We start from the raw sequence: 24,629 nt of genomic DNA, 5'->3' as shown, positions 1-24,629 counted from the left end.
TGACACCTCGCGGGCTCAGCCACTCTTTCGCCCAGACCCCTTCCTTGTCCTTGTTCTCTTCCTGACCCCGACCCCGCTTGTGTCCCGCTTGTCACTGTAAGGAACACCCCACACTGGCACCCGCACAGCCCAACCTCTTCACCTTTCGCCGTGTCCAAGCTCTCTGCCTCACTCTGCCCCCACTCCGAAAATTATACTATCTTTGCACAACCAGCAGCAAGCAAGTCGCCACCTCTGGGAGCGATACATCCCAGTTTCCTAGAGTCCCAAAAGCGCTCACTTGCACGAGGAGTTCCAAAGAAGTCCACACTATCATCGCAGACTACACTCTAGATTCACGTTTTGACCCTCAACAGAGACACGTTTCCAACACCGGCCCGCTCCTCCACCGCTACTGCCACCAGCACCATCAGCACGACAAACACCACCCCCTCCCCTGAACCTCTGCTCCCACCAACAGCATCAGCCCTCGGGACAGCACCCCCCAGCACCACCACCTCAGCCTCCTGCCTATTCCCACAAACACCCTCCTCCCACCTCCTATCTCGCCACTTCCCCCCCCCGCCCCGATCCTTTCCAAATCCTACGTTGTCAAGGATCCTGCCCTTGCCTCTGTCCCGTTGCCCTCTTGTTTTCCCCTTCGTCTTCTTCTCCTTTTCGTAGCAGTATGGTTGGTTTAAACATTGTGTTACTTTCAGGTGTACAGCAAAGTGATTCAGTTATATGTCCTTTTCCAGGTTATTTTCCGTTATACGTTATCACGACACATGAATACAGTTCCCTGTGCTGTACGGTAAATCCTTGTTGCTTGTGTGCTTTATGTATAGTATTTCCTCTCTGTTAATCACAGCTCCGGAATTTCCCCTGCCCTACACTTTCCCCTTGGGTAACGAACAGTGTGTTTTCTATGTCTGTGTGTCTCTCTCTTTGGCACATACGTTCGTTTGTAGTACGCTTTAGAGTCCCCGTATCTTTGTGCTTCTCTGCCTGACTTACGTCGCTAAGTGTAATATACTCTAGGTCCCTCCTTCTTGGTGCAAATGGCAGTATCTTTTGTATGGCTGAGTACTATTCCACAGTACATATATATCACGTCTTCCCGTGCCAGCCATCGGCTGATGGGCACTTGGGTTTTGTCCATGTCTTGGCTGTGGCCCGTAGTGCTGCCGTGAACATGGGGGTGCATGGATCTCTTCAAATGACAGTTTCTCTCCTCTGCCGATGTGTACCCGCGATGGGGATTGCTGGATCATATGAGAGCCCCTATTTCACCTATTTCTTTAGTGTGTTGTTTTTATTTATGCATTTAATATTTATTTATTCATTTACTTACTTACTTATAAGAACGACTAGCTGTAATTTTGGAAGAAAAGTTGATTAACAATATTGAGTTAGTTTCAGGTGCACAGCAAAGCAGATACTGTTTCCCATGTCTAATAACGTTTCAGATTGCTTTCCATGATAGCTTACTACACGATATTGAATATCATTCCCTGTGTTATACTGGAAATCCTTGTTGCTTATGTGTTTTTTTGTTTTTTTTTTTTTTTGCAGTACGCGGGCCTCTCACTGCTGTGGCCTCTCCCGTTGCGGAGCACAGGCTCCGGACGCGCAGGCTCAGCGGCCATGGCTCACGGGCCCAGCCGCTCCGCGGCATGTGGGATCTTCCCGGACCGGGGCACGAACCCGTGTCCCCTGCATCGGCAGGCGGACTCTCAACCACTGCGCCACCAGGGAAGCCCCCTGCTTATGTCTTTTTTTTTTTTTTTTTTTTTTTTTTGTGGTACACGGGCCTCTCACTGTTGTGGCCTCTCCCGTCGTGGAACACAGGCTCCGGACGCGCAGGCTCAGCGGCCATGGCTCACGGGCCCAGCCGCTCCGCGGCATGTGGGATCTTCCCGGACAGGGCCACGAACCCGTGTCCCCTGCATCGGCAGGCGGACTCTCAACCACTGCGCCACCAGGGAAGCCCCCTGCTTATGTCTTTTATATGAAGTACGGTGTATCTGTTCATCGCAGCTCCTAATTTATGTCTCCACCCCTGCCTTTCTCCTCGGGTAACCATCAGTGTGTTTTCTCTGTCTGGGAGTCTGTTTCTCTTTTGCACATACATTCTTTTCTATTACGTTTTAGATTCCACGTATCTTTGTGCTTCTCTGTCAGACTTACTTCACCAAGTGTAATGGTCTCTAGGACCATCCTTATTGTGGCAAATGGCAATATTTCATTTTCTGAAATGGCTGAGTAATACTCCACAGTACATATATACCACATCCTTTTCTCTCAGCCGACTGCTGATGGGCACATGGGTTTTTTCTGTGTCTTGGCTGTGGCACGTAGTGCAGCTACAAACACGGGGGTGCGTGGATCTCTCCAAACAACAGTTTTTCTCTTTGGCGGCTGTGTACCCACGACGGGGATTGCTGGATCATCTGATGGCTCAGTTCCTCCTATTTATTTATTTATATATTTATTTATTTACTTACTTACTTTTAAGGAGTAGTACTTGTGGTTTAGGAAGAAGAGTTGATTAACCACATTGAGTTAGTTTCAGGTGTACAGCAAAGGGGATACTGTTTTCCATGTCTAATATTGTTTCAGATTGATTTCCAGTATAGGTTATTGCAGGATATTGAATATCATTCCCTGTGTTATTCTGTAAATCCTTGCTGCTTATCTCCTTTATATGAAGTACTGTGTATCGGTTCATCGAGCTCCTAATTTATCCCTCCACCCCTCCTTTTTCCCTCGGGTAACCATCACTGTGTTTTCCAGGTCTGTGAGCCTGTTTCTGTTTCGCACATAGATTCAGTGGTAGTACTTTTGAGATTCCACGTATCTTTGTGTTTCTCTGTCGGACATACTTCACGAAGCGTAATATTCTCGGGGAGCAGTCTTGTGGCAGCAAATGGCAATAGTTCATTCTTTTTTATTGACGGCTGAGTGATAGCTCGTACATAGATACGACCTCTTCTTGTACTGGCCACCCGTTGACGGGCACTTGGGTTTTTTCCACGTCTTGGCTAGTGCAAATAGTGCCGCTGTGAACATGGAGGTGCTTGTGCCTTTCTGAACTCTTGTTTCGCCATTTCCGGCTACGCACCCAGGAGTGGGATTGCTGGATCAGACGGGACCTCTCCCTTGGCCTCTTTCAACCTCAACCCCTCCTCCCCCGACCCCCGCCACCACACACACCTGAGACTGGATGGTTTCTCCCGATGAGAGGTGATGTGTGTCTCTGGGGCAGTAGAATGCCCCCACCCGATTCGGACCCCGCCTAGCCCCTGTGGCGCGCTCCGTTTCTGTTGTTCTCTTGCCCGCCTCCTACCCACCGCCCCCAGTAACAACCCATTGCTTGGCCTGACCACCTTGCCGCACAGCACACCAGTCTGGGGCGCTCACCCGCCACCCCACCGCGAAGGGGTCCTCTCCCACCATCTTCCACGCCCCACAGCCCGTTCACACACCCCGCCCTTCCCCCCAGCCCGGAGGCTCGGACCCCTCTCCCCGCCACCTGCCCCTTGTATCCCAGGCCCGACTGTCAAATGTCCTGCCCGGAAGTCTCACTTCTGCCAGCGCTCCTCAGACTCACTCCTACTCCAGGCCCACCCCGCCCCCTGATCTGACCCACCCGCACACACGTGCCGGGCCAGGTGCCCCCACCACACCAAGCTTCTGCTGAGCCCCTGCCTGAGCGGCCAGCCGCTCTCCCGGGCCAGGTCCCCCCCAGCCCAACACCTCTCGCTCCTGCCCGCGCTCCAGCCAGACACCCCAGGTCCTTCCTCGCACCTCCCAGCACGCGGCCCACCGCCGCCCTCTCTCCATGGGCTCGTTCTGCTCCGTTCCCTAGCCCGCGTGGGGTGGCCACCGACCACGGCCACAAACACCTTCATCCCACACTGTCAGCCACCCCCAAGGCACCGGCAAGGGCGTTCAGGAAACCTGCTGCGGTGTTGCGAAGCACCCGTCTGCCCACCGGTGCTCCTTTCCACAGGGGATCCGGCGCTGTCAGAAGGCACCGCGTGTGACAGCGCCGTCGGTGCCGCCGCCGCTGTCGCCGTGGGGGAGAAGCAGTGCTGCTGGAGAGTCCAAACACCGGCGGGGGCGTTTGCTCGTGGCCACAGCCTCGGCGGGGAGAGGCGCCGCCCCGGCCATTCGTGTTTGGGGCTGAGGCAAGCGTGTGAAAACGAAGACACGGGACGTCGAAGGCCTCGAGTGGGCGCGCGCCAGTGCGGCCAAAAGGTCTGGCCGGGCAGGGAGGGTGGACGTTGCCTGGCAGGGCTTGGGCTGCAGGTGCAGGGCACCGGGCGGCTGTTGTCGGGCAGGGCGCGACGCCGAGGCCGCGGAGCAAGCGTGGCCTAAAAGTGGGATGTGGACGGTGTGAGGTAGAGAGGAAGAAGAAAGGCTTCCCTGACCGGGAATCGAACCCGGGCCGCGGCGGTGAGAGCGCCGAATCCTAACCACTAGACCACCAGGGAGCGTCGGGCTCTACCACGGCTCCTGCTCGACCCATAGCAGCCGCTCGGCGCCACCTTGGCGCCAAGACCCGGCCTTTCCAAGTGCAGCCACACGCCGCCCCTGGCAATCCACGTGTCCTCCCGTCCTTCCTGCTCGCAGCACCCTCAGAACACTGCGCGCCTGCTTCTCGCACACACAAGAAGAGCCGCTAGGGCCACCGGGCTCCCTGCTCCCAGCTCTCCCTCACAGGGCCCCGGCCGGCCGGCCGGCCGCCCGCGCAGCGCGGCAAAAGGTCAGCCCGCTGCGTTGGCCGGGAATCGAACCCGGGTCAACTGCTTGGAAGGCAGCTATGCTCACCACTATACCACCAACGCTGCACAGCCCGGGCCGCCCCGAGACGCCGGCACCGGGCTCGCCCGAGCGCACTCTCGTCGCCGCTTCCTCCTCCCCCTCCTCCTCCTCCTCCTCCTCCTCCGACTCCTTCTCTTCCGACTCCTCCTCCTTCTCTTCCTCCTTCTGCTCCCCTTTCTCTTCCTCGTCCTCCTCCTCCTCCTCAGCCGCCGCCGCCGCCGCTTGGAGCAGCCCTGCCCCGACGCCACGCCGGCCCGCAGCTCTGTGACGTCACAGACGCCACCAAGGCCCCCCGGCGCCCCACCCGCGCCAGCCCCACGAAGCTGCCCTAGACCACCCGCCCGATCGCCTCAGGGTGGCGCTCTCGCTGCCTTGCTGCTCCAGGTCCCTCGGCTCCACGCCGCGGCCCGCCCCCGCCCCCGGCGCACGCATCTTCCAGCACCCCGGCTCGCCAAAGCCCTTCTCCACCCGGCGCCTGGCCAGGCCACTTCCCGCACCGACAGGGGACGGCACTCATCCGCCTCCCACCCGTCCCGGCAGCTGGGCACCTATGCAGCTGTGCATAGCTGCGCAGCCTTGCGTCGCGACGCAAGGAGCCCACGGAGACAGCCACTTTGGGCGGGCCGCAACGTCATCGAGAGCTTGTGGTGTCCAGAGGAGGCCGTCGCTCGGCCGTGGCGACTGAGTGCCCGGCGACGAGGAAGGGCTGGAGGGCTGGAGGGGGTCGAGGGTGGGCAGGCTGGGCACGCGCTGGGGCCCTGCGCCTCGCTGGAGGACGGAGGGCACAGGGCGGACAAGCAGGGTCCTTGGGAGATAGGCGGCGGGACAGAGAGCGGCGCCAGCCACCAAAAGGGGGCGTGTTGCCTCCCCGTCGGGGAATCGAACCCCGGTCTCCCGCGTGACAGGCGGGGATACTCACCACTATACTAACGAGGACGGCGGCCACCGCCCCCGCGCCCGGACGCTCTCGGGCTGCCGGCCGACGCCTCCCCCCGCCCTCCGGCCCCGGCCCACCACGGGCGCCCGGCACGTGCCCGAGCCGACCCAACGCCACACCAACCGCGTCCTCCAAAGCAGCAGCCCCCGACCCGACAGGGACCCGGACCCAAGTGGCGCTGAAAGCTCCCAGTGCGCGCTGCCTATTGCCTCCGACGCGGGGATCGCGCCGGGAGGAGGGGGCCCGAGACCGAAAGCAAGGCTGCGAGGAGGGGGTGGGTGCGCGCCTGGCCACGGCCGGCGAGGAGAGGCGCGGGTGGGGGCCGGCGGCAGGGGCTGGCAAGACGCGGCCCGGCTCCGTCCGGGGCCAGGGCTGGGCGAGGGCGCCAGCGCGGCGGAGCCAGGCGCGTCGTCTGGCCTTGCTCCCCGTCGGCCGCCGCGCGCCCGCTCCGTCGCTCCCCCACACGGCCGCGCGCCTGGCGCGGAGCACCGCGTCCCGCCAAGGGCACCGGGCTGCGCGTCGCGTCGGGTCCCAGCCAGCCGAGCGGCCACGCGCACGCCCAGGCCCGCCGTCAGGATGGCCGAGCGGTCTAAGGCGCTGCGTTCAGGTCGCAGTCTCCCCTGGAGGCGTGGGTTCGAATCCCACTCCTGACAAGCCAGCCTTTTGGCCCGCCCGACAAACGCACCCGGCCCTATGGCAGCGCTTTACTGCCTTCCAGTCCGTTCGCGCCTTGCACTCTTGCCGCCTCTCCAAACTGCGGCCCGGACATCCACGCCTCTCAGACGCGGGACCTTCTCAGCCACGGCCGCGGGCCTGGCAGAAACGGCCCGCTACGAACCCCTCCGGCCACGGGCTTTCCGGACAAACGCCCTCCCCGCCAGCTCCTACGCCCCTTCCTACCTGCACCCACACCAGGAAGCCCTTCAGTCCTTCGCAGCACATCTTTCCTCACCTGCTGGCGGCTGCTGCTGCTGCTGCTGGTCTTCCTGCCTGCCTGCCTGCCTTCGCCCCTCCCCCCCACGGCCTCTCCCCCGCTCCACCCCGCCCCCACCGCCACACGCAGAACGGCCGCGTGTGGAAAGCCCTCCACGCCTCGTCCGCCCTCCGACTTCTGCCTGGTGAACAGCGGACTCGTTCTCACAGCCTTTCTTCCACTTCCGCCAGCAGCAGCTCTCCCTCTTTCCAACATCCTGTCCTTCCCGCCAGACCCAACGGCCTGCCTGCCCATTCCATTCCCTCCACAGCCACAGCGAGGTGGCCGCCGACAGCGTCTTGCCGGCCTGTGGTGCGTGCCCTCGGTGCTTTTTCGCCTTGGGACCCTGGCCGGACCACACCTGCCTGCCTGCCTGCCTGCGTCGGAGCCGGGCGGCGGCTGAGAGGAACGTCGGTGCTCAGCCGCAGCGGCCACGCCTCGCCTGCCCTGACCGGGATTCGGGCGCGGGCCAGGCCGGTTCGCCTCCTGGCTTCGCCTGGCGACACCGACAGTCAATCGGCTCCGTGGACGGCAGAGAAAGCGCAGGACGGGCCGAGCCCGTGGACGGCAGAGAAAGCGCAGGACGGGCCGAGCCCGCCTGCGTCCCTCCATCCTTCGGTGCTTCCGACCGCCTCGCGCCCTGGGGTCGCCAGAGTGCCCGGAGCCTCTCATTCAGGTGGCCCGTCGGCCTCTTGCTCAAATGGAGCCCATGCCCACGGGGCGACCAGTGACCAGGGTCCGGCGGTTGGCGGCGAGCGCCGCTGGGGCAGCGTTGGGCGCCGCTGGGGCAGCGGCGGGCACCGGCGGCCATCGGTGCATGCATGGGTGGTTCAGTGGTAGAATTCTCGCCTGCCACGCGGGAGGCCCGGGTTCGATTCCCGGCCCATGCAGACGCAGCGTCCCCTTTTGGTGCCCGCAGCCCCAAAGCGGAGCTGGGTTTCCCAGCTGCCACACTCAAGGCACCGGTCCTGCAACAGCTCGCTCACCACCGCACCTTCCGGCCCCTGTCCTTCCCAGCAGACGCCCCCACCCCACACACACCCGGGAGCCAGGCCTCCAGGACCTGACACCTCGCGGGCTCAGCCACTCTTTCGCCCAGACCCCTTCCTTGTCCTTGTTCTCTTCCTGACCCCGACCCCGCTTGTGTCCCGCTTGTCACTGTAAGGAACACCCCACACTGGCACCCGCACAGCCCAACCTCTTCACCTTTCGCCACGTGTCCAAGCTCTCTGCCTCACTCTGCCCTCACTCCGAAAATTATACTATCTTTGCACAACCAGCAGCAAGCAAGTCGCCACCTCTGGGAGCGATACATCCCAGTTTCCTAGAGTCCCAAAAGCGCTCACTTGCACGAGGAGTTCCAAAGAAGTCCACACTATCATCGCAGACTACACTCTAGATTCACGTTTTGACCCTCAACAGAAACACGTTTCCAACACCGGCCCGCTCCTCCACCGCTACTGCCACCAGCACCATCAGCACGACAAACACCACCCCCTCCCCTGAACCTCTGCTCCCACCAACAGCATCAGCCCTCGGGACAGCACCCCCCAGCACCACCACCTCAGCCTCCTGCCTATTCCCACAAACACCCTCCTCCCACCTCCTATCTCGCCACTTCCCCCCCCCGCCCCGATCCTTTCCAAATCCTACGTTGTCAAGGATCCTGCCCTTGCCTCTGTCCCGTTGCCCTCTTGTTTTCCCCTTCGTCTTCTTCTCCTTTTCGTAGCAGTATGGTTGGTTTAAACTTTGTGTTACTTTCAGGTGTACAGCAAAGTGATTCAGTTATATGTCCTTTTCCAGGTTATTTTCCGTTATACGTTATCACGACACATGAATACAGTTCCCTGTGCTGTACGGTAAATCCTTGTTGCTTGTGTGCTTTATGTATAGTATTTCCTCTCTGTTAATCACAGCTCCGGAATTTCCCCTGCCCTACACTTTCCCCTTGGGTAACGAACAGTGTGTTTTCTATGTCTGTGTGTCTCTCTCTTTGGCACATACGTTCGTTTGTAGTACGCTTTAGAGTCCCCGTATCTTTGTGCTTCTCTGCCTGACTTACGTCGCTAAGTGTAATATACTCTAGGTCCCTCCTTCTTGGTGCAAATGGCAGTATCTCACTCTTTTGTATGGCTGAGTAATATTCCACAGTACATATATATCACGTCTTCCCGTGCCAGCCATCGGCTGATGGGCACTTGGGTTTTGTCCATGTCTTGGCTGTGGCCCGTAGTGCTGCCGTGAACATGGGGGTGCATGGATCTCTTCAAATGACAGTTTCTCTCCTCTGCCGATGTGTACCCGCGATGGGGATTGCTGGATCATATGAGAGCCCCTATTTCACCTATTTCTTTAGTGTGTTGTTTTTATTTATGCATTTAATATTTATTTATTCATTTACTTACTTACTTATAAGAACGACTAGCTGTAATTTTGGAAGAAAAGTTGATTAACAATATTGAGTTAGTTTCAGGTGCACAGCAAAGCAGATACTGTTTCCCATGTCTAATAACGTTTCAGATTGCTTTCCATGATAGCTTACTACACGATATTGAATATCATTCCCTGTGTTATACTGGAAATCCTTGTTGCTTATGTGTTTTTTTTTTTTTTTTTTTTTTTGCAGTACGCGGGCCTCTCACTGCTGTGGCCTCTCCCGTTGCGGAGCACAGGCTCCGGACGCGCAGGCTCAGCGGCCATGGCTCACGGGCCCAGCCGCTCCGCGGCATGTGGGATCTTCCCGGACCGGGGCACGAACCCGTGTCCCCTGCATCGGCAGGCGGACTCTCAACCACTGCGCCACCAGGGAAGCCCCCTGCTTATGTCTTTTATATGAAGTACGGTGTATCTGTTCATCGCAGCTCCTAATTTATGTCTCCACCCCTGCCTTTCTCCTCGGGTAACCATCAGTGTGTTTTCTCTGTCTGGGAGTCTGTTTCTCTTTTGCACATACATTCTTTTCTATTACGTTTTAGATTCCACGTATCTTTGTGCTTCTCTGTCAGACTTACTTCACCAAGTGTAATGGTCTCTAGGACCATCCTTATTGTGGCAAATGGCAATATTTCATTTTCTGAAATGGCTGAGTAATACTCCACAGTACATATATACCACATCCTTTTCTCTCAGCCGACTGCTGATGGGCACATGGGTTTTTTCTGTGTCTTGGCTGTGGCACGTAGTGCAGCTACAAACACGGGGGTGCGTGGATCTCTCCAAACAACAGTTTTTCTCTTTGGCGGCTGTGTACCCACGACGGGGATTGCTGGATCATCTGATGGCTCAGTTCCTCCTATTTATTTATTTATATATTTATTTATTTACTTACTTACTTTTAAGGACTAGTACTTGTGGTTTAGGAAGAAGAGTTGATTAACCACATTGAGTTAGTTTCAGGTGTACAGCAAAGGGGATACTGTTTTCCATGTCTAATATTGTTTCAGATTGATTTCCAGTATAGGTTATTGCAGGATATTGAATATCATTCCCTGTGTTATTCTGTAAATCCTTGCTGCTTATCTCCTTTATATGAAGTACTGTGTATCGGTTCATCGAGCTCCTAATTTATCCCTCCACCCCTCCTTTTTCCCTCGGGTAACCATCACTGTGTTTTCCAGGTCTGTGAGCCTGTTTCTGTTTCGCACACAGATTCAGTGGTAGTACTTTTGAGATTCCACGTATCTTTGTGTTTCTCTGTCGGACATACTTCACGAAGCGTAATATTCTCGGGGAGCAGTCTTGTGGCAGCAAATGGCAATAGTTCATTCTTTTTTATTGACGGCTGAGTGATAGCTCGTACTACATAGATACGACCTCTTCTTGTACTGGCCACCCGTTGACGGGCACTTGGGTTTTTTCCACGTCTTGGCTAGTGCAAATAGTGCCGCTGTGAACATGGAGGTGCTTGTGCCTTTCTGAACTCTTGTTTCGCCATTTCCGGCTACGCACCCAGGAGTGGGATTGCTGGATCAGACGGGACCTCTCCCTTGGCCTCTTTCAACCTCAACCCCTCCTCCCCCGACCCCCGCCACCACACACACCTGAGACTGGATGGTTTCTCCCGATGAGAGGTGATGTGTGTCTCTGGGGCAGTAGAATGCCCCCACCCGATTCGGACCCCGCCTAGCCCCTGTGGCGCGCTCCGTTTCTGTTGTTCTCTTGCCCGCCTCCTACCCACCGCCCCCAGTAACAACCCATTGCTTGGCCTGACCACCTTGCCGCACAGCACACCAGTCTGGGGCGCTCACCCGCCACCCCACCGCGAAGGGGTCCTCTCCCACCATCTTCCACGCCCCACAGCCCGTTCACACACCCCGCCCTTCCCCCCAGCCCGGAGGCTCGGACCCCTCTCCCCGCCACCTGCCCCTTGTATCCCAGGCCCGACTGTCAAATGTCCTGCCCGGAAGTCTCACTTCTGCCAGCGCTCCTCAGACTCACTCCTACTCCAGGCCCACCCCGCCCCCTGATCTGACCCACCCGCACACACGTGCCGGGCCAGGTGCCCCCACCACACCAAGCTTCTGCTGAGCCCCTGCCTGAGCGGCCAGCCGCTCTCCCGGGCCAGGTCCCCGCCAGCCCAACACCTCTCGCTCCTGCCCGCGCTCCAGCCAGACACCCCAGGTCCTTCCTCGCACCTCCCAGCACGCGGCCCACCGCCGCCCTCTCTCCATGGGCTCGTTCTGCTCCGTTCCCTAGCCCGCGTGGGGTGGCCACCGACCACGGCCACAAACACCTTCATCCCACACTGTCAGCCACCCCCAAGGCACCGGCAAGGGCGTTCAGGAAACCTGCTGCGGTGTTGCGAAGCACCCGTCTGCCCACCGGTGCTCCTTTCCACAGGGGATCCGGCGCTGTCAGAAGGCACCGCGTGTGACAGCGCCGTCGGTGCCGCCGCCGCTGTCGCCGTGGGGGAGAAGCAGTGCTGCTGGAGAGTCCAAACACCGGCGGGGGCGTTTGCTCGTGGCCACAGCCTCGGCGGGGAGAGGCGCCGCCCCGGCCATTCGTGTTTGGGGCTGAGGCAAGCGTGTGAAAACGAAGACACGGGACGTCGAAGGCCTCGAGTGGGCGCGCGCCAGTGCGGCCAAAAGGTCTGGCCGGGCAGGGAGGGTGGACGTTGCCTGGCAGGGCTTGGGCTGCAGGTGCAGGGCACCGGGCGGCTGTTGTCGGGCAGGGCGCGACGCCGAGGCCGCGGAGCAAGCGTGGCCTAAAAGTGGGATGTGGACGGTGTGAGGTAGAGAGGAAGAAGAAAGGCTTCCCTGACCGGGAATCGAACCCGGGCCGCGGCGGTGAGAGCGCCGAATCCTAACCACTAGACCACCAGGGAGCGTCGGGCTCTACCACGGCTCCTGCTCGACCCATAGCAGCCGCTCGGCGCCACCTTGGCGCCAAGACCCGGCCTTTCCAAGTGCAGCCACACGCCGCCCCTGGCAATCCACGTGTCCTCCCGTCCTTCCTGCTCGCAGCACCCTCAGAACACTGCGCGCCTGCTTCTCGCACACACAAGAAGAGCCGCTAGGGCCACCGGGCTCCCTGCTCCCAGCTCTCCCTCACAGGGCCCCGGCCGGCCGGCCGGCCGCCCGCGCAGCGCGGCAAAAGGTCAGCCCGCTGCGTTGGCCGGGAATCGAACCCGGGTCAACTGCTTGGAAGGCAGCTATGCTCACCACTATACCACCAACGCTGCACAGCCCGGGCCGCCCCGAGACGCCGGCACCGGGCTCGCCCGAGCGCACTCTCGTCGCCGCTTCCTCCTCCCCCTCCTCCTCCTCCTCCTCCTCCTCCGACTCCTTCTCTTCCGACTCCTCCTCCTTCTCTTCCTCCTTCTGCTCCCCTTTCTCTTCCTCGTCCTCCTCCTCCTCCTCAGCCGCCGCCGCCGCCGCTTGGAGCAGCCCTGCCCCGACGCCACGCCGGCCCGCAGCTCTGTGACGTCACAGACGCCACCAAGGCCCCCCGGCGCCCCACCCGCGCCAGCCCCACGAAGCTGCCCTAGACCACCCGCCCGATCGCCTCAGGGTGGCGCTCTCGCTGCCTTGCTGCTCCAGGTCCCTCGGCTCCACGCCGCGGCCCGCCCCCGCCCCCGGCGCACGCATCTTCCAGCACCCCGGCTCGCCAAAGCCCTTCTCCACCCGGCGCCTGGCCAGGCCACTTCCCGCACCGACAGGGGACGGCACTCATCCGCCTCCCACCCGTCCCGGCAGCTGGGCACCTATGCAGCTGTGCATAGCTGCGCAGCCTTGCGTCGCGACGCAAGGAGCCCACGGAGACAGCCACTTTGGGCGGGCCGCAACGTCATCGAGAGCTTGTGGTGTCCAGAGGAGGCCGTCGCTCGGCCGTGGCGACTGAGTGCCCGGCGACGAGGAAGGGCTGGAGGGCTGGAGGGGGTCGAGGGTGGGCAGGCTGGGCACGCGCTGGGGCCCTGCGCCTCGCTGGAGGACGGAGGGCACAGGGCGGACAAGCAGGGTCCTTGGGAGATAGGCGGCGGGACAGAGAGCGGCGCCAGCCACCAAAAGGGGGCGTGTTGCCTCCCCGTCGGGGAATCGAACCCCGGTCTCCCGCGTGACAGGCGGGGATACTCACCACTATACTAACGAGGACGGCGGCCACCGCCCCCGCGCCCGGACGCTCTCGGGCTGCCGGCCGACGCCTCCCCCCGCCCTCCGGCCCCGGCCCACCACGGGCGCCCGGCACGTGCCCGAGCCGACCCAACGCCACACCAACCGCGTCCTCCAAAGCAGCAGCCCCCGACCCGACAGGGACCCGGACCCAAGTGGCGCTGAAAGCTCCCAGTGCGCGCTGCCTATTGCCTCCGACGCGGGGATCGCGCCGGGAGGAGGGGGCCCGAGACCGAAAGCAAGGCTGCGAGGAGGGGGTGGGTGCGCGCCTGGCCACGGCCGGCGAGGAGAGGCGCGGGTGGGGGCCGGCGGCAGGGGCTGGCAAGACGCGGCCCGGCTCCGTCCGGGGCCAGGGCTGGGCGAGGGCGCCAGCGCGGCGGAGCCAGGCGCGTCGTCTGGCCTTGCTCCCCGCCGGCCGCCGCGCGCCCGCTCCGTCGCTCCCCCACACGGCCGCGCGCCTGGCGCGGAGCACCGCGTCCCGCCAAGGGCACCGGGCTGCGCGTCGCGTCGGGTCCCAGCCAGCCGAGCGGCCACGCGCACGCCCAGGCCCGCCGTCAGGATGGCCGAGCGGTCTAAGGCGCTGCGTTCAGGTCGCAGTCTCCCCTGGAGGCGTGGGTTCGAATCCCACTCCTGACAAGCCAGCCTTTTGGCCCGCCCGACAAACGCACCCGGCCCTATGGCAGCGCTTTACTGCCTTCCAGTCCGTTCGCGCCTTGCACTCTTGCCGCCTCTCCAAACTGCGGCCCGGACATCCACGCCTCTCAGACGCGGGACCTTCTCAGCCACGGCCGCGGGCCTGGCAGAAACGGCCCGCTACGAACCCCTCCGGCCACGGGCTTTCCGGACAAACGCCCTCCCCGCCAGCTCCTACGCCCCTTCCTACCTGCACCCACACCAGGAAGCCCTTCAGTCCTTCGCAGCACATCTTTCCTCACCTGCTGGCGGCTGCTGCTGCTGCTGCTGGTCTTCCGGCCTGCCTGCCTGCCTTCGCCCCTCCCCCCCACGGCCTCTCCCCCGCTCCACCCCGCCCCCACCGCCACACGCAGAACGGCCGCGTGTGGAAAGCCCTCCACGCCTCGCCCGCCCTCCGACTTCTGCCTGGTGAACAGCGGACTCGTTCTCACAGCCTTTCTTCCACTTCCGCCAGCAGCAGCTCTCCCTCTTTCCAACATCCTGTCCTTCCCGCCAGACCCAACGGCCTGCCTGCCCATTCCATTCCCTCCACAGCCACAGCGAGGTGGCCGCCGACAGCGTCTTGCCGGCCTGTGGTGCGTGCCCTCGGTGCTTTTTCGCCTTGGGACCCTGGCCGGACCACACCTGCCTGCCTGCCTGCCTGCGTCGGAGCCGGGCGGCGGCTGAGAGGAACGTCGGTGCTCAGCCGCAGCGGCCACGCCTCGCCTGCCCTGACCGGGATTCGGGCGCGGGCCAGGCCGGTTCGCCTCCTGGCTTCGCCTGGCGACACCGACAGTCAATCGGCTCCGTGGACGGCAGAGAAAGCGCAGGACGGGCCGAGCCCGTGGACGGCAGAGAAAGCGCAGGACGGGCCGAGCCCGCCTGCGTCCCTCCATCCTTCGGTGCTTCCGACCGCCTCGCGCCCTGGGGTCGCCAGAGTGCCCGGAGCCTCTCATTCAGGTGGCCCGTCGGCCTCTTGCTCAAATGGAGCCCATGCCCACGGGGCGACCAGTGACCAGGGTCCGGCGGTTGGCGGCGAGCGCCGCTGGGGCAGCGTTGGGCGCCGCTGGGGCAGCGGCGGGCACCGGTGGCCATCGGTGCATGCATGGGTGGTTCAGTGGTAGAATTCTCGCCTGCCACGCGGGAGGCCCGGGTTCGATTCCCGGCCCATGCAGACGCAGCGTCCCCTTTTGGTGCCCGCAGCCCCAAAGCGGAGCTGGGTTTCCCAGCTGCCACACTCAAGGCACCGGTCCTGCAACAGCTCGCTCACCACCGCACCTTCCGGCCCCTGTCCTTCCCAGCAGACGCCCCCACCCCACACACACCCGGGAGCCAGGCCTCCAGGACCTGACACCTCGCGGGCTCAGCCACTCTTTCGCCCAGACCCCTTCCTTGTCCTTGTTCTCTTCCTGACCCCGACCCCGCTTGTGTCCCGCTTGTCACTGTAAGGAACACCCCACACTGGCACCCGCACAGCCCAACCTCTTCACCTTTCGCCGTGTCCAAGCTCTCTGCCTCACTCTGCCCCCACTCCGAAAATTATACTATCTTTGCACAACCAGCAGCAAGCAAGTCGCCACCTCTGGGAGCGATACATCCCAGTTTCCTAGAGTCCCAAAAGCGCTCACTTGCACGAGGAGTTCCAAAGAAGTCCACACTATCATCGCAGACTACACTCTAGATTCACGTTTTGACCCTCAACAGAAACACGTTTCCAACACCGGCCCGCTCCTCCACCGCTACTGCCACCAGCACCATCAGCACGACAAACACCACCCCCTCCCCTGAACCTCTGCTCCCACCAACAGCATCAGCCCTCGGGACAGCACCCCCCAGCACCACCACCTCAGCCTCCTGCCTATTCCCACAAACACCCTCCTCCCACCTCCTATCTCGCCACTTCCCCCCCCCGCCCCGATCCTTTCCAAATCCTACGTTGTCAAGGATCCTGCCCTTGCCTCTGTCCCGTTGCCCTCTTGTTTTCCCCTTCGTCTTCTTCTCCTTTTCGTAGCAGTATGGTTGGTTTAAACTTTGTGTTACTTTCAGGTGTACAGCAAAGTGATTCAGTTATATGTCCTTTTCCAGGTTATTTTCCGTTATACGTTATCACGACACATGAATACAGTTCCCTGTGCTGTACGGTAAATCCTTGTTGCTTGTGTGCTTTATGTATAGTATTTCCTCTCTGTTAATCACAGCTCCGGAATTTCCCCTGCCCTACACTTTCCCCTTGGGTAACGAACAGTGTGTTTTCTATGTCTGTGTGTCTCTCTCTTTGGCACATACGTTCGTTTGTAGTACGCTTTAGAGTCCCCGTATCTTTGTGCTTCTCTGCCTGACTTACGTCGCTAAGTGTAATATACTCTAGGTCCCTCCTTCTTGGTGCAAATGGCAGTATCTCACTCTTTTGTATGGCTGAGTAATATTCCACAGTACATATATATCACGTCTTCCCGTGCCAGCCATCGGCTGATGGGCACTTGGGTTTTGTCCATGTCTTGGCTGTGGCCCGTAGTGCTGCCGTGAACATGGGGGTGCATGGATCTCTTCAAATGACAGTTTCTCTCCTCTGCCGATGTGTACCCGCGATGGGGATTGCTGGATCATATGAGAGCCCCTATTTCACCTATTTCTTTAGTGTGTTGTTTTTATTTATGCATTTAATATTTATTTATTCATTTACTTACTTACTTATAAGAACGACTAGCTGTAATTTTGGAAGAAAAGTTGATTAACAATATTGAGTTAGTTTCAGGTGCACAGCAAAGCAGATACTGTTTCCCATGTCTAATAACGTTTCAGATTGCTTTCCATGATAGCTTACTACACGATATTGAATATCATTCCCTGTGTTATACTGGAAATCCTTGTTGCTTATGTGTTTTTTTTTTTTTTTTTTTTTTTTGCAGTACGCGGGCCTCTCACTGCTGTGGCCTCTCCCGTTGCGGAGCACAGGCTCCGGACGCGCAGGCTCAGCGGCCATGGCTCACGGGCCCAGCCGCTCCGCGGCATGTGGGATCTTCCCGGAGCGGGGCACGAACCCGTGTCCCCTGCATCGGCAGGCGGACTCTCAACCACTGCGCCACCAGGGAAGCCCCCTGCTTATGTCTTTTATATGAAGTACGGTGTATCTGTTCATCGCAGCTCCTAATTTATGTCTCCACCCCTGCCTTTCTCCTCGGGTAACCATCAGTGTGTTTTCTCTGTCTGGGAGTCTGTTTCTCTTTTGCACATACATTCTTTTCTATTACGTTTTAGATTCCACGTATCTTTGTGCTTCTCTGTCAGACTTACTTCACCAAGTGTAATGGTCTCTAGGACCATCCTTATTGTGGCAAATGGCAATATTTCATTTTCTGAAATGGCTGAGTAATACTCCACAGTACATATATACCACATCCTTTTCTCTCAGCCGACTGCTGATGGGCACATGGGTTTTTTCTGTGTCTTGGCTGTGGCACGTAGCGCAGCTACAAACACGGGGGTGCGTGGATCTCTCCAAACAACAGTTTTTCTCTTTGGCGGCTGTGTACCCACGACGGGGATTGCTGGATCATCTGATGGCTCAGTTCCTCCTATTTATTTATTTATATATTTATTTATTTACTTACTTACTTTTAAGGACTAGTACTTGTGGTTTAGGAAGAAGAGTTGATTAACCACATTGAGTTAGTTTCAGGTGTACAGCAAAGGGGATACTGTTTTCCATGTCTAATATTGTTTCAGATTGATTTCCAGTATAGGTTATTGCAGGATATTGAATATCATTCCCTGTGTTATTCTGTAAATCCTTGCTGCTTATCTCCTTTATATGAAGTACTGTGTATCGGTTCATCGAGCTCCTAATTTATCCCTCCACCCCTCCTTTTTCCCTCGGGTAACCATCACTGTGTTTTCCAGGTCTGTGAGCCTGTTTCTGTTTCGCACACAGATTCAGTGGTAGTACTTTTGAGATTCCACGTATCTTTGTGTTTCTCTGTCGGACATACTTCACGAAGCGTAATATTCTCGGGGAGCAGTCTTGTGGCAGCAAATGGCAATAGTTCATTCTTTTTTATTGACGGCTGAGTGATAGCTCGTACTACATAGATACGACCTCTTCTTGTACTGGCCACCCGTTGACGGGCACTTGGGTTTTTTCCACGTCTTGGCTAGTGCAAATAGTGCCGCTGTGAACATGGAGGTGCTTGTGCCTTTCTGAACTCTTGTTTCGCCATTTCCGGCTACGCACCCAGGAGTGGGATTGCTGGATCAGACGGGACCTCTCCCTTGGCCTCTTTCAACCTCAACCCCTCCTCCCCCGACCCCCGCCACCACACACACCTGAGACTGGATGGTTTCTCCCGATGAGAGGTGATGTGTGTCTCTGGGGCAGTAGAATGCCCCCACCCGATTCGGACCCCGCCTAGCCCCTGTGGCGCGCTCCGTTTCTGTTGTTCTCTTGCCCGCCTCCTACCCACCGCCCCCAGTAACAACCCATTGCTTGGCCTGACCACCTTGCCGCACAGCACACCAGTCTGGGGCGCTCACCCGCCACCCCACCGCGAAGGGGTCCTCTCCCACCATCTTCCACGCCCCACAGCCCGTTCACACACCCCGCCCTTCCCCCCAGCCCGGAGGCTCGGACCCCTCTCCCCGCCACCTGCCCCTTGTATCCCAGGCCCGACTGTCAAATGTCCTGCCCGGAAGTCTCACTTCTGCCAGCGCTCCTCAGACTCACTCCTACTCCAGGCCCACCCCGCCCCCTGATCTGACCCACCCGCACACACGTGCCGGGCCAGGTGCCCCCACCACACCAAGCTTCTGCTGAGCCCCTGCCTGAGCGGCCAGCCGCTCTCCCGGGCCAGGTCCCCGCCAGCCCAACACCTCTCGCTCCTGCCCGCGCTCCAGCCAGACACCCCAGGTCCTTCCTCGCACCTCCCAGCACGCGGCCCACCGCCGCCCTCTCTCCATGGGCTCGTTCTGCTCCGTTCCCTAGCCCGCGTGGGGTGGCCACCGACCACGGCCACAAACACCTTCATCCCACACTGTCAGCCACCCCCAAGGCACCGGCAAGGGCGTTCAGGAAACCTGCTGCGGTGTTGCGAAGCACCCGTCTGCCCACCGGTGCTCCTTTCCACAGGGGATCCGGCGCTGTCAGAAGGCACCGCGTGTGACAGCGCCGTCGGTGCCGCCGCCGCTGTCGCCGTGGGGGAGAAGCAGTGCTGCTGGAGAGTCCAAACACCGGCGGGGGCGTTTGCTCGTGGCCACAGCCTCGGCGGGGAGAGGCGCCGCCCCGGCCATTCGTGTTTGGGGCTGAGGCAAGCGTGTGAAAACGAAGACACGGGACGTCGAAGGCCTCGAGTGGGCGCGCGCCAGTGCGGCCAAAAGGTCTGGCCGGGCAGGGAGGGTGGACGTTGCCTGGCAGGGCTTGGGCTGCAGGTGCAGGGCACCGGGCGGCTGTTGTCGGGCAGGGCGCGACGCCGAGGCCGCGGAGCAAGCGTGGCCTAAAAGTGGGATGTGGACGGTGTGAGGTAGAGAGGAAGAAGAAAGGCTTCCCTGACCGGGAATCGAACCCGGGCCGCGGCGGTGAGAGCGCCGAATCCTAACCACTAGACCACCAGGGAGCGTCGGGCTCTACCACGGCTCCTGCTCGACCCATAGCAGCCGCTCGGCGCCACCTTGGCGCCAAGACCCGGCCTTTCCAAGTGCAGCCACACGCCGCCCCTGGCAATCCACGTGTCCTCCCGTCCTTCCTGCTCGCAGCACCCTCAGAACACTGCGCGCCTGCTTCTCGCACACACAAGAAGAGCCGCTAGGGCCACCGGGCTCCCTGCTCCCAGCTCTCCCTCACAGGGCCCCGGCCGGCCGGCCGGCCGCCCGCGCAGCGCGGCAAAAGGTCAGCCCGCTGCGTTGGCCGGGAATCGAACCCGGGTCAACTGCTTGGAAGGCAGCTATGCTCACCACTATACCACCAACGCTGCACAGCCCGGGCCGCCCCGAGACGCCGGCACCGGGCTCGCCCGAGCGCACTCTCGTCGCCGCTTCCTCCTCCCCCTCCTCCTCCTCCTCCTCCTCCTCCTCCGACTCCTTCTCTTCCGACTCCTCCTCCTTCTCTTCCTCCTTCTGCTCCCCTTTCTCTTCCTCGTCCTCCTCCTCCTCCTCAGCCGCCGCCGCCGCCGCTTGGAGCAGCCCTGCCCCGACGCCACGCCGGCCCGCAGCTCTGTGACGTCACAGACACCACCAAGGCCCCCCGGCGCCCCACCCGCGCCAGCCCCACGAAGCTGCCCTAGACCACCCGCCCGATCGCCTCAGGGTGGCGCTCTCGCTGCCTTGCTGCTCCAGGTCCCTCGGCTCCACGCCGCGGCCCGCCCCCGCCCCCGGCGCACGCATCTTCCAGCACCCCGGCTCGCCAAAGCCCTTCTCCACCCGGCGCCTGGCCAGGCCACTTCCCGCACCGACAGGGGACGGCACTCATCCGCCTCCCACCCGTCCCGGCAGCTGGGCACCTATGCAGCTGTGCATAGCTGCGCAGCCTTGCGTCGCGACGCAAGGAGCCCACGGAGACAGCCACTTTGGGCGGGCCGCAACGTCATCGAGAGCTTGTGGTGTCCAGAGGAGGCCGTCGCTCGGCCGTGGCGACTGAGTGCCCGGCGACGAGGAAGGGCTGGAGGGCTGGAGGGGGTCGAGGGTGGGCAGGCTGGGCACGCGCTGGGGCCCTGCGCCTCGCTGGAGGACGGAGGGCACAGGGCGGACAAGCAGGGTCCTTGGGAGATAGGCGGCGGGACAGAGAGCGGCGCCAGCCACCAAAAGGGGGCGTGTTGCCTCCCCGTCGGGGAATCGAACCCCGGTCTCCCGCGTGACAGGCGGGGATACTCACCACTATACTAACGAGGACGGCGGCCACCGCCCCCGCGCCCGGACGCTCTCGGGCTGCCGGCCGACGCCTCCCCCCGCCCTCCGGCCCCGGCCCACCACGGGCGCCCGGCACGTGCCCGAGCCGACCCAACGCCACACCAACCGCGTCCTCCAAAGCAGCAGCCCCCGACCCGACAGGGACCCGGACCCAAGTGGCGCTGAAAGCTCCCAGTGCGCGCTGCCTATTGCCTCCGACGCGGGGATCGCGCCGGGAGGAGGGGGCCCGAGACCGAAAGCAAGGCTGCGAGGAGGGGGTGGGTGCGCGCCTGGCCACGGCCGGCGAGGAGAGGCGCGGGTGGGGGCCGGCGGCAGGGGCTGGCAAGACGCGGCCCGGCTCCGTCCGGGGCCAGGGCTGGGCGAGGGCGCCAGCGCGGCGGAGCCAGGCGCGTCGTCTGGCCTTGCTCCCCGTCGGCCGCCGCGCGCCCGCTCCGTCGCTCCCCCACACGGCCGCGCGCCTGGCGCGGAGCACCGCGTCCCGCCAAGGGCACCGGGCTGCGCGTCGCGTCGGGTCCCAGCCAGCCGAGCGGCCACGCGCACGCCCAGGCCCGCCGTCAGGATGGCCGAGCGGTCTAAGGCGCTGCGTTCAGGTCGCAGTCTCCCCTGGAGGCGTGGGTTCGAATCCCACTCCTGACAAGCCAGCCTTTTGGCCCGCCCGACAAACGCACCCGGCCCTATGGCAGCGCTTTACTGCCTTCCAGTCCGTTCGCGCCTTGCACTCTTGCCGCCTCTCCAAACTGCGGCCCGGACATGCACGCCTCTCAGACGCGGGACCTTCTCAGCCACGGCCGCGGGCCTGGCAGAAACGGCCCGCTACGAACCCCTCCGGCCACGGGCTTTCCGGACAAACGCCCTCCCCGCCAGCTCCTACGCCCCTTCCTACCTGCACCCACACCAGGAAGCCCTTCAGTCCTTCGCAGCACATCTTTCCTCACCTGCTGGCGGCTGCTGCTGCTGCTGCTGGTCTTCCTGCCTGCCTGCCTGCCTTCGCCCCTCCCCCCCACGGCCTCTCCCCCGCTCCACCCCGCCCCCACCGCCACACGCAGAACGGCCGCGTGTGGAAAGCCCTCCACGCCTCGCCCGCCCTCCGACTTCTGCCTGGTGAACAGCGGACTCGTTCTCACAGCCTTTCTTCCACTTCCGCCAGCAGCAGCTCTCCCTCTTTCCAACATCCTGTCCTTCCCGCCAGACCCAACGGCCTGCCTGCCCATTCCATTCCCTCCACAGCCACAGCGAGGTGGCCGCCGACAGCGTCTTGCCGGCCTGTGGTGCGTGCCCTCGGTGCTTTTTCGCCTTGGGACCCTGGCCGGACCACACCTGCCTGCCTGCCTGCCTGCGTCGGAGCCGGGCGGCGGCTGAGAGGAACGTCGGTGCTCAGCCGCAGCGGCCACGCCTCGCCTGCCCTGACCGGGATTCGGGCGCGGGCCAGGCCGGTTCGCCTCCTGGCTTCGCCTGGCGACACCGACAGTCAATCGGCTCCGTGGACGGCAGAGAAAGCGCAGGACGGGCCGAGCCCGTGGACGGCAGAGAAAGCGCAGGACGGGCCGAGCCCGCCTGCGTCCCTCCATCCTTCGGTGCTTCCGACCGCCTCGCGCCCTGGGGTCGCCAGAGTGCCCGGAGCCTCTCATTCAGGTGGCCCGTCGGCCTCTTGCTCAAATGGAGCCCATGCCCACGGGGCGACCAGTGACCAGGGTCCGGCGGTTGGCGGCGAGCGCCGCTGGGGCAGCGTTGGGCGCCGCTGGGGCAGCGGCGGGCACCGGCGGCCATCGGTGCATGCATGGGTGGTTCAGTGGTAGAATTCTCGCCTGCCACGCGGGAGGCCCGGGTTCGATTCCCGGCCCATGCAGACGCAGCGTCCCCTTTTGGTGCCCGCAGCCCCAAAGCGGAGCTGGGTTTCCCAGCTGCCACACTCAAGGCACCGGTCCTGCAACAGCTCGCTCACCACCGCACCTTCCGGCCCCTGTCCTTCCCACGCAGACGCCCCCACCCCACACACACCCGGGAGCCAGGCCTCCAGGACCTGACACCTCGCGGGCTCAGCCACTCTTTCGCCCAGACCCCTTCCTTGTCCTTGTTCTCTTCCTGACCCCGACCCCCCTTGTGTCCCGCTTGTCACTGTAAGGAACACCCCACACTGGCACCCGCACAGCCCAACCTCTTCACCTTTCGCCACGTGTCCAAGCTCTCTGCCTCACTCTGCCCTCACTCCGAAAATTATACTATCTTTGCACAACCAGCAGCAAGCAAGTCGCCACCTCTGGGAGCGATACATCCCAGTTTCCTAGAGTCCCAAAAGCGCTCACTTGCACGAGGAGTTCCAAAGAAGTCCACACTATCATCGCAGACTACACTCTAGATTCACGTTTTGACCCTCAACAGAAACACGTTTCCAACACCGGCCCGCTCCTCCACCGCTACTGCCACCAGCACCATCAGCACGACAAACACCACCCCCTCCCCTGAACCTCTGCTCCCACCAACAGCATCAGCCCTCGGGACAGCACCCCCCAGCACCACCACCTCAGCCTCCTGCCTATTCCCACAAACACCCTCCTCCCACCTCCTATCTCGCCACTTCCCCCCCCCGCCCCGATCCTTTCCAAATCCTACGTTGTCAAGGATCCTGCCCTTGCCTCTGTCCCGTTGCCCTCTTGTTTTCCCCTTCGTCTTCTTCTCCTTTTCGTAGCAGTATGGTTGGTTTAAACTTTGTGTTACTTTCAGGTGTACAGCAAAGTGATTCAGTTATATGTCCTTTTCCAGGTTATTTTCCGTTATACGTTATCACGACACATGAATACAGTTCCCTGTGCTGTACGGTAAATCCTTGTTGCTTGTGTGCTTTATGTATAGTATTTCCTCTCTGTTAATCACAGCTCCGGAATTTCCCCTGCCCTACACTTTCCCCTTGGGTAACGAACAGTGTGTTTTCTATGTCTGTGTGTCTCTCTCTTTGGCACATACGTTCGTTTGTAGTACGCTTTAGAGTCCCCGTATCTTTGTGCTTCTCTGCCTGACTTACGTCGCTAAGTGTAATATACTCTAGGTCCCTCCTTCTTGGTGCAAATGGCAGTATCTCACTCTTTTGTATGGCTGAGTAATATTCCACAGTACATATATATCACGTCTTCCCGTGCCAGCCATCGGCTGATGGGCACTTGGGTTTTGTCCATGTCTTGGCTGTGGCCCGTAGTGCTGCCGTGAACATGGGGGTGCATGGATCTCTTCAAATGACAGTTTCTCTCCTCTGCCGATGTGTACCCGCGATGGGGATTGCTGGATCATATGAGAGCCCCTATTTCACCTATTTCTTTAGTGTGTTGTTTTTATTTATGCATTTAATATTTATTTATTCATTTACTTACTTACTTATAAGAACGACTAGCTGTAATTTTGGAAGAAAAGTTGATTAACAATATTGAGTTAGTTTCAGGTGCACAGCAAAGCAGATACTGTTTCCCATGTCTAATAACGTTTCAGATTGCTTTCCATGATAGCTTACTACACGATATTGAATATCATTCCCTGTGTTATACTGGAAATCCTTGTTGCTTATGTGTTTTTTTTTTTTTTTTTTTTTTTGCAGTACGCGGGCCTCTCACTGCTGTGGCCTCTCCCGTTGCGGAGCACAGGCTCCGGACGCGCAGGCTCAGCGGCCATGGCTCACGGGCCCAGCCGCTCCGCGGCATGTGGGATCTTCCCGGAGCGGGGCACGAACCCGTGTCCCCTGCATCGGCAG

General features: G+C 60.8%; 15 non-coding genes across 15 annotated transcripts; 6 read left to right on the top strand and 9 right to left on the bottom strand.

The window, feature by feature from the left end:
- Positions 1–4,406: 4,406 nt before the first annotated feature.
- TRNAE-CUC (transfer RNA glutamic acid (anticodon CUC)) lies at positions 4,407–4,478 on the bottom strand. Its single transcript has one exon. It is a non-coding gene; the product is annotated as a tRNA-Glu (tRNA).
- A 282-nt stretch (positions 4,479–4,760) lies between these two features.
- On the bottom strand, positions 4,761–4,832 carry TRNAG-UCC (transfer RNA glycine (anticodon UCC)). Its single transcript has one exon. It is a non-coding gene; the product is annotated as a tRNA-Gly (tRNA).
- Positions 4,833–5,673: 841 nt separating this feature from the next.
- TRNAD-GUC (transfer RNA aspartic acid (anticodon GUC)) lies at positions 5,674–5,745 on the bottom strand. Its single transcript has one exon. It is a non-coding gene; the product is annotated as a tRNA-Asp (tRNA).
- Positions 5,746–6,316: 571 nt separating this feature from the next.
- On the top strand, positions 6,317–6,399 carry TRNAL-CAG (transfer RNA leucine (anticodon CAG)). Its single transcript has one exon. It is a non-coding gene; the product is annotated as a tRNA-Leu (tRNA).
- A 1,139-nt stretch (positions 6,400–7,538) lies between these two features.
- On the top strand, positions 7,539–7,609 carry TRNAG-GCC (transfer RNA glycine (anticodon GCC)). Its single transcript has one exon. It is a non-coding gene; the product is annotated as a tRNA-Gly (tRNA).
- A 4,361-nt stretch (positions 7,610–11,970) lies between these two features.
- TRNAE-CUC (transfer RNA glutamic acid (anticodon CUC)) lies at positions 11,971–12,042 on the bottom strand. The gene has a single exon. It is a non-coding gene; the product is annotated as a tRNA-Glu (tRNA).
- Positions 12,043–12,324: 282 nt separating this feature from the next.
- On the bottom strand, positions 12,325–12,396 carry TRNAG-UCC (transfer RNA glycine (anticodon UCC)). The gene has a single exon. It is a non-coding gene; the product is annotated as a tRNA-Gly (tRNA).
- An 841-nt stretch (positions 12,397–13,237) lies between these two features.
- TRNAD-GUC (transfer RNA aspartic acid (anticodon GUC)) lies at positions 13,238–13,309 on the bottom strand. Its single transcript has one exon. It is a non-coding gene; the product is annotated as a tRNA-Asp (tRNA).
- Positions 13,310–13,880: 571 nt separating this feature from the next.
- TRNAL-CAG (transfer RNA leucine (anticodon CAG)) lies at positions 13,881–13,963 on the top strand. The gene has a single exon. It is a non-coding gene; the product is annotated as a tRNA-Leu (tRNA).
- A 1,139-nt stretch (positions 13,964–15,102) lies between these two features.
- On the top strand, positions 15,103–15,173 carry TRNAG-GCC (transfer RNA glycine (anticodon GCC)). The gene has a single exon. It is a non-coding gene; the product is annotated as a tRNA-Gly (tRNA).
- A 4,360-nt stretch (positions 15,174–19,533) lies between these two features.
- On the bottom strand, positions 19,534–19,605 carry TRNAE-CUC (transfer RNA glutamic acid (anticodon CUC)). Its single transcript has one exon. It is a non-coding gene; the product is annotated as a tRNA-Glu (tRNA).
- Positions 19,606–19,887: 282 nt separating this feature from the next.
- Positions 19,888–19,959, bottom strand: TRNAG-UCC (transfer RNA glycine (anticodon UCC)). Its single transcript has one exon. It is a non-coding gene; the product is annotated as a tRNA-Gly (tRNA).
- An 844-nt stretch (positions 19,960–20,803) lies between these two features.
- Positions 20,804–20,875, bottom strand: TRNAD-GUC (transfer RNA aspartic acid (anticodon GUC)). Its single transcript has one exon. It is a non-coding gene; the product is annotated as a tRNA-Asp (tRNA).
- Positions 20,876–21,446: 571 nt separating this feature from the next.
- On the top strand, positions 21,447–21,529 carry TRNAL-CAG (transfer RNA leucine (anticodon CAG)). The gene has a single exon. It is a non-coding gene; the product is annotated as a tRNA-Leu (tRNA).
- Positions 21,530–22,668: 1,139 nt separating this feature from the next.
- On the top strand, positions 22,669–22,739 carry TRNAG-GCC (transfer RNA glycine (anticodon GCC)). Its single transcript has one exon. It is a non-coding gene; the product is annotated as a tRNA-Gly (tRNA).
- The last annotated feature ends 1,890 nt before the right edge of the window (positions 22,740–24,629 follow it).

Source organism: Orcinus orca, chromosome 1 (assembly GCF_937001465.1).
Source record: "Orcinus orca chromosome 1, mOrcOrc1.1, whole genome shotgun sequence".
NCBI lineage: Eukaryota > Metazoa > Chordata > Mammalia > Artiodactyla > Delphinidae > Orcinus > Orcinus orca.
This window is presented reverse-complemented; position numbering and strand designations above follow the sequence as displayed.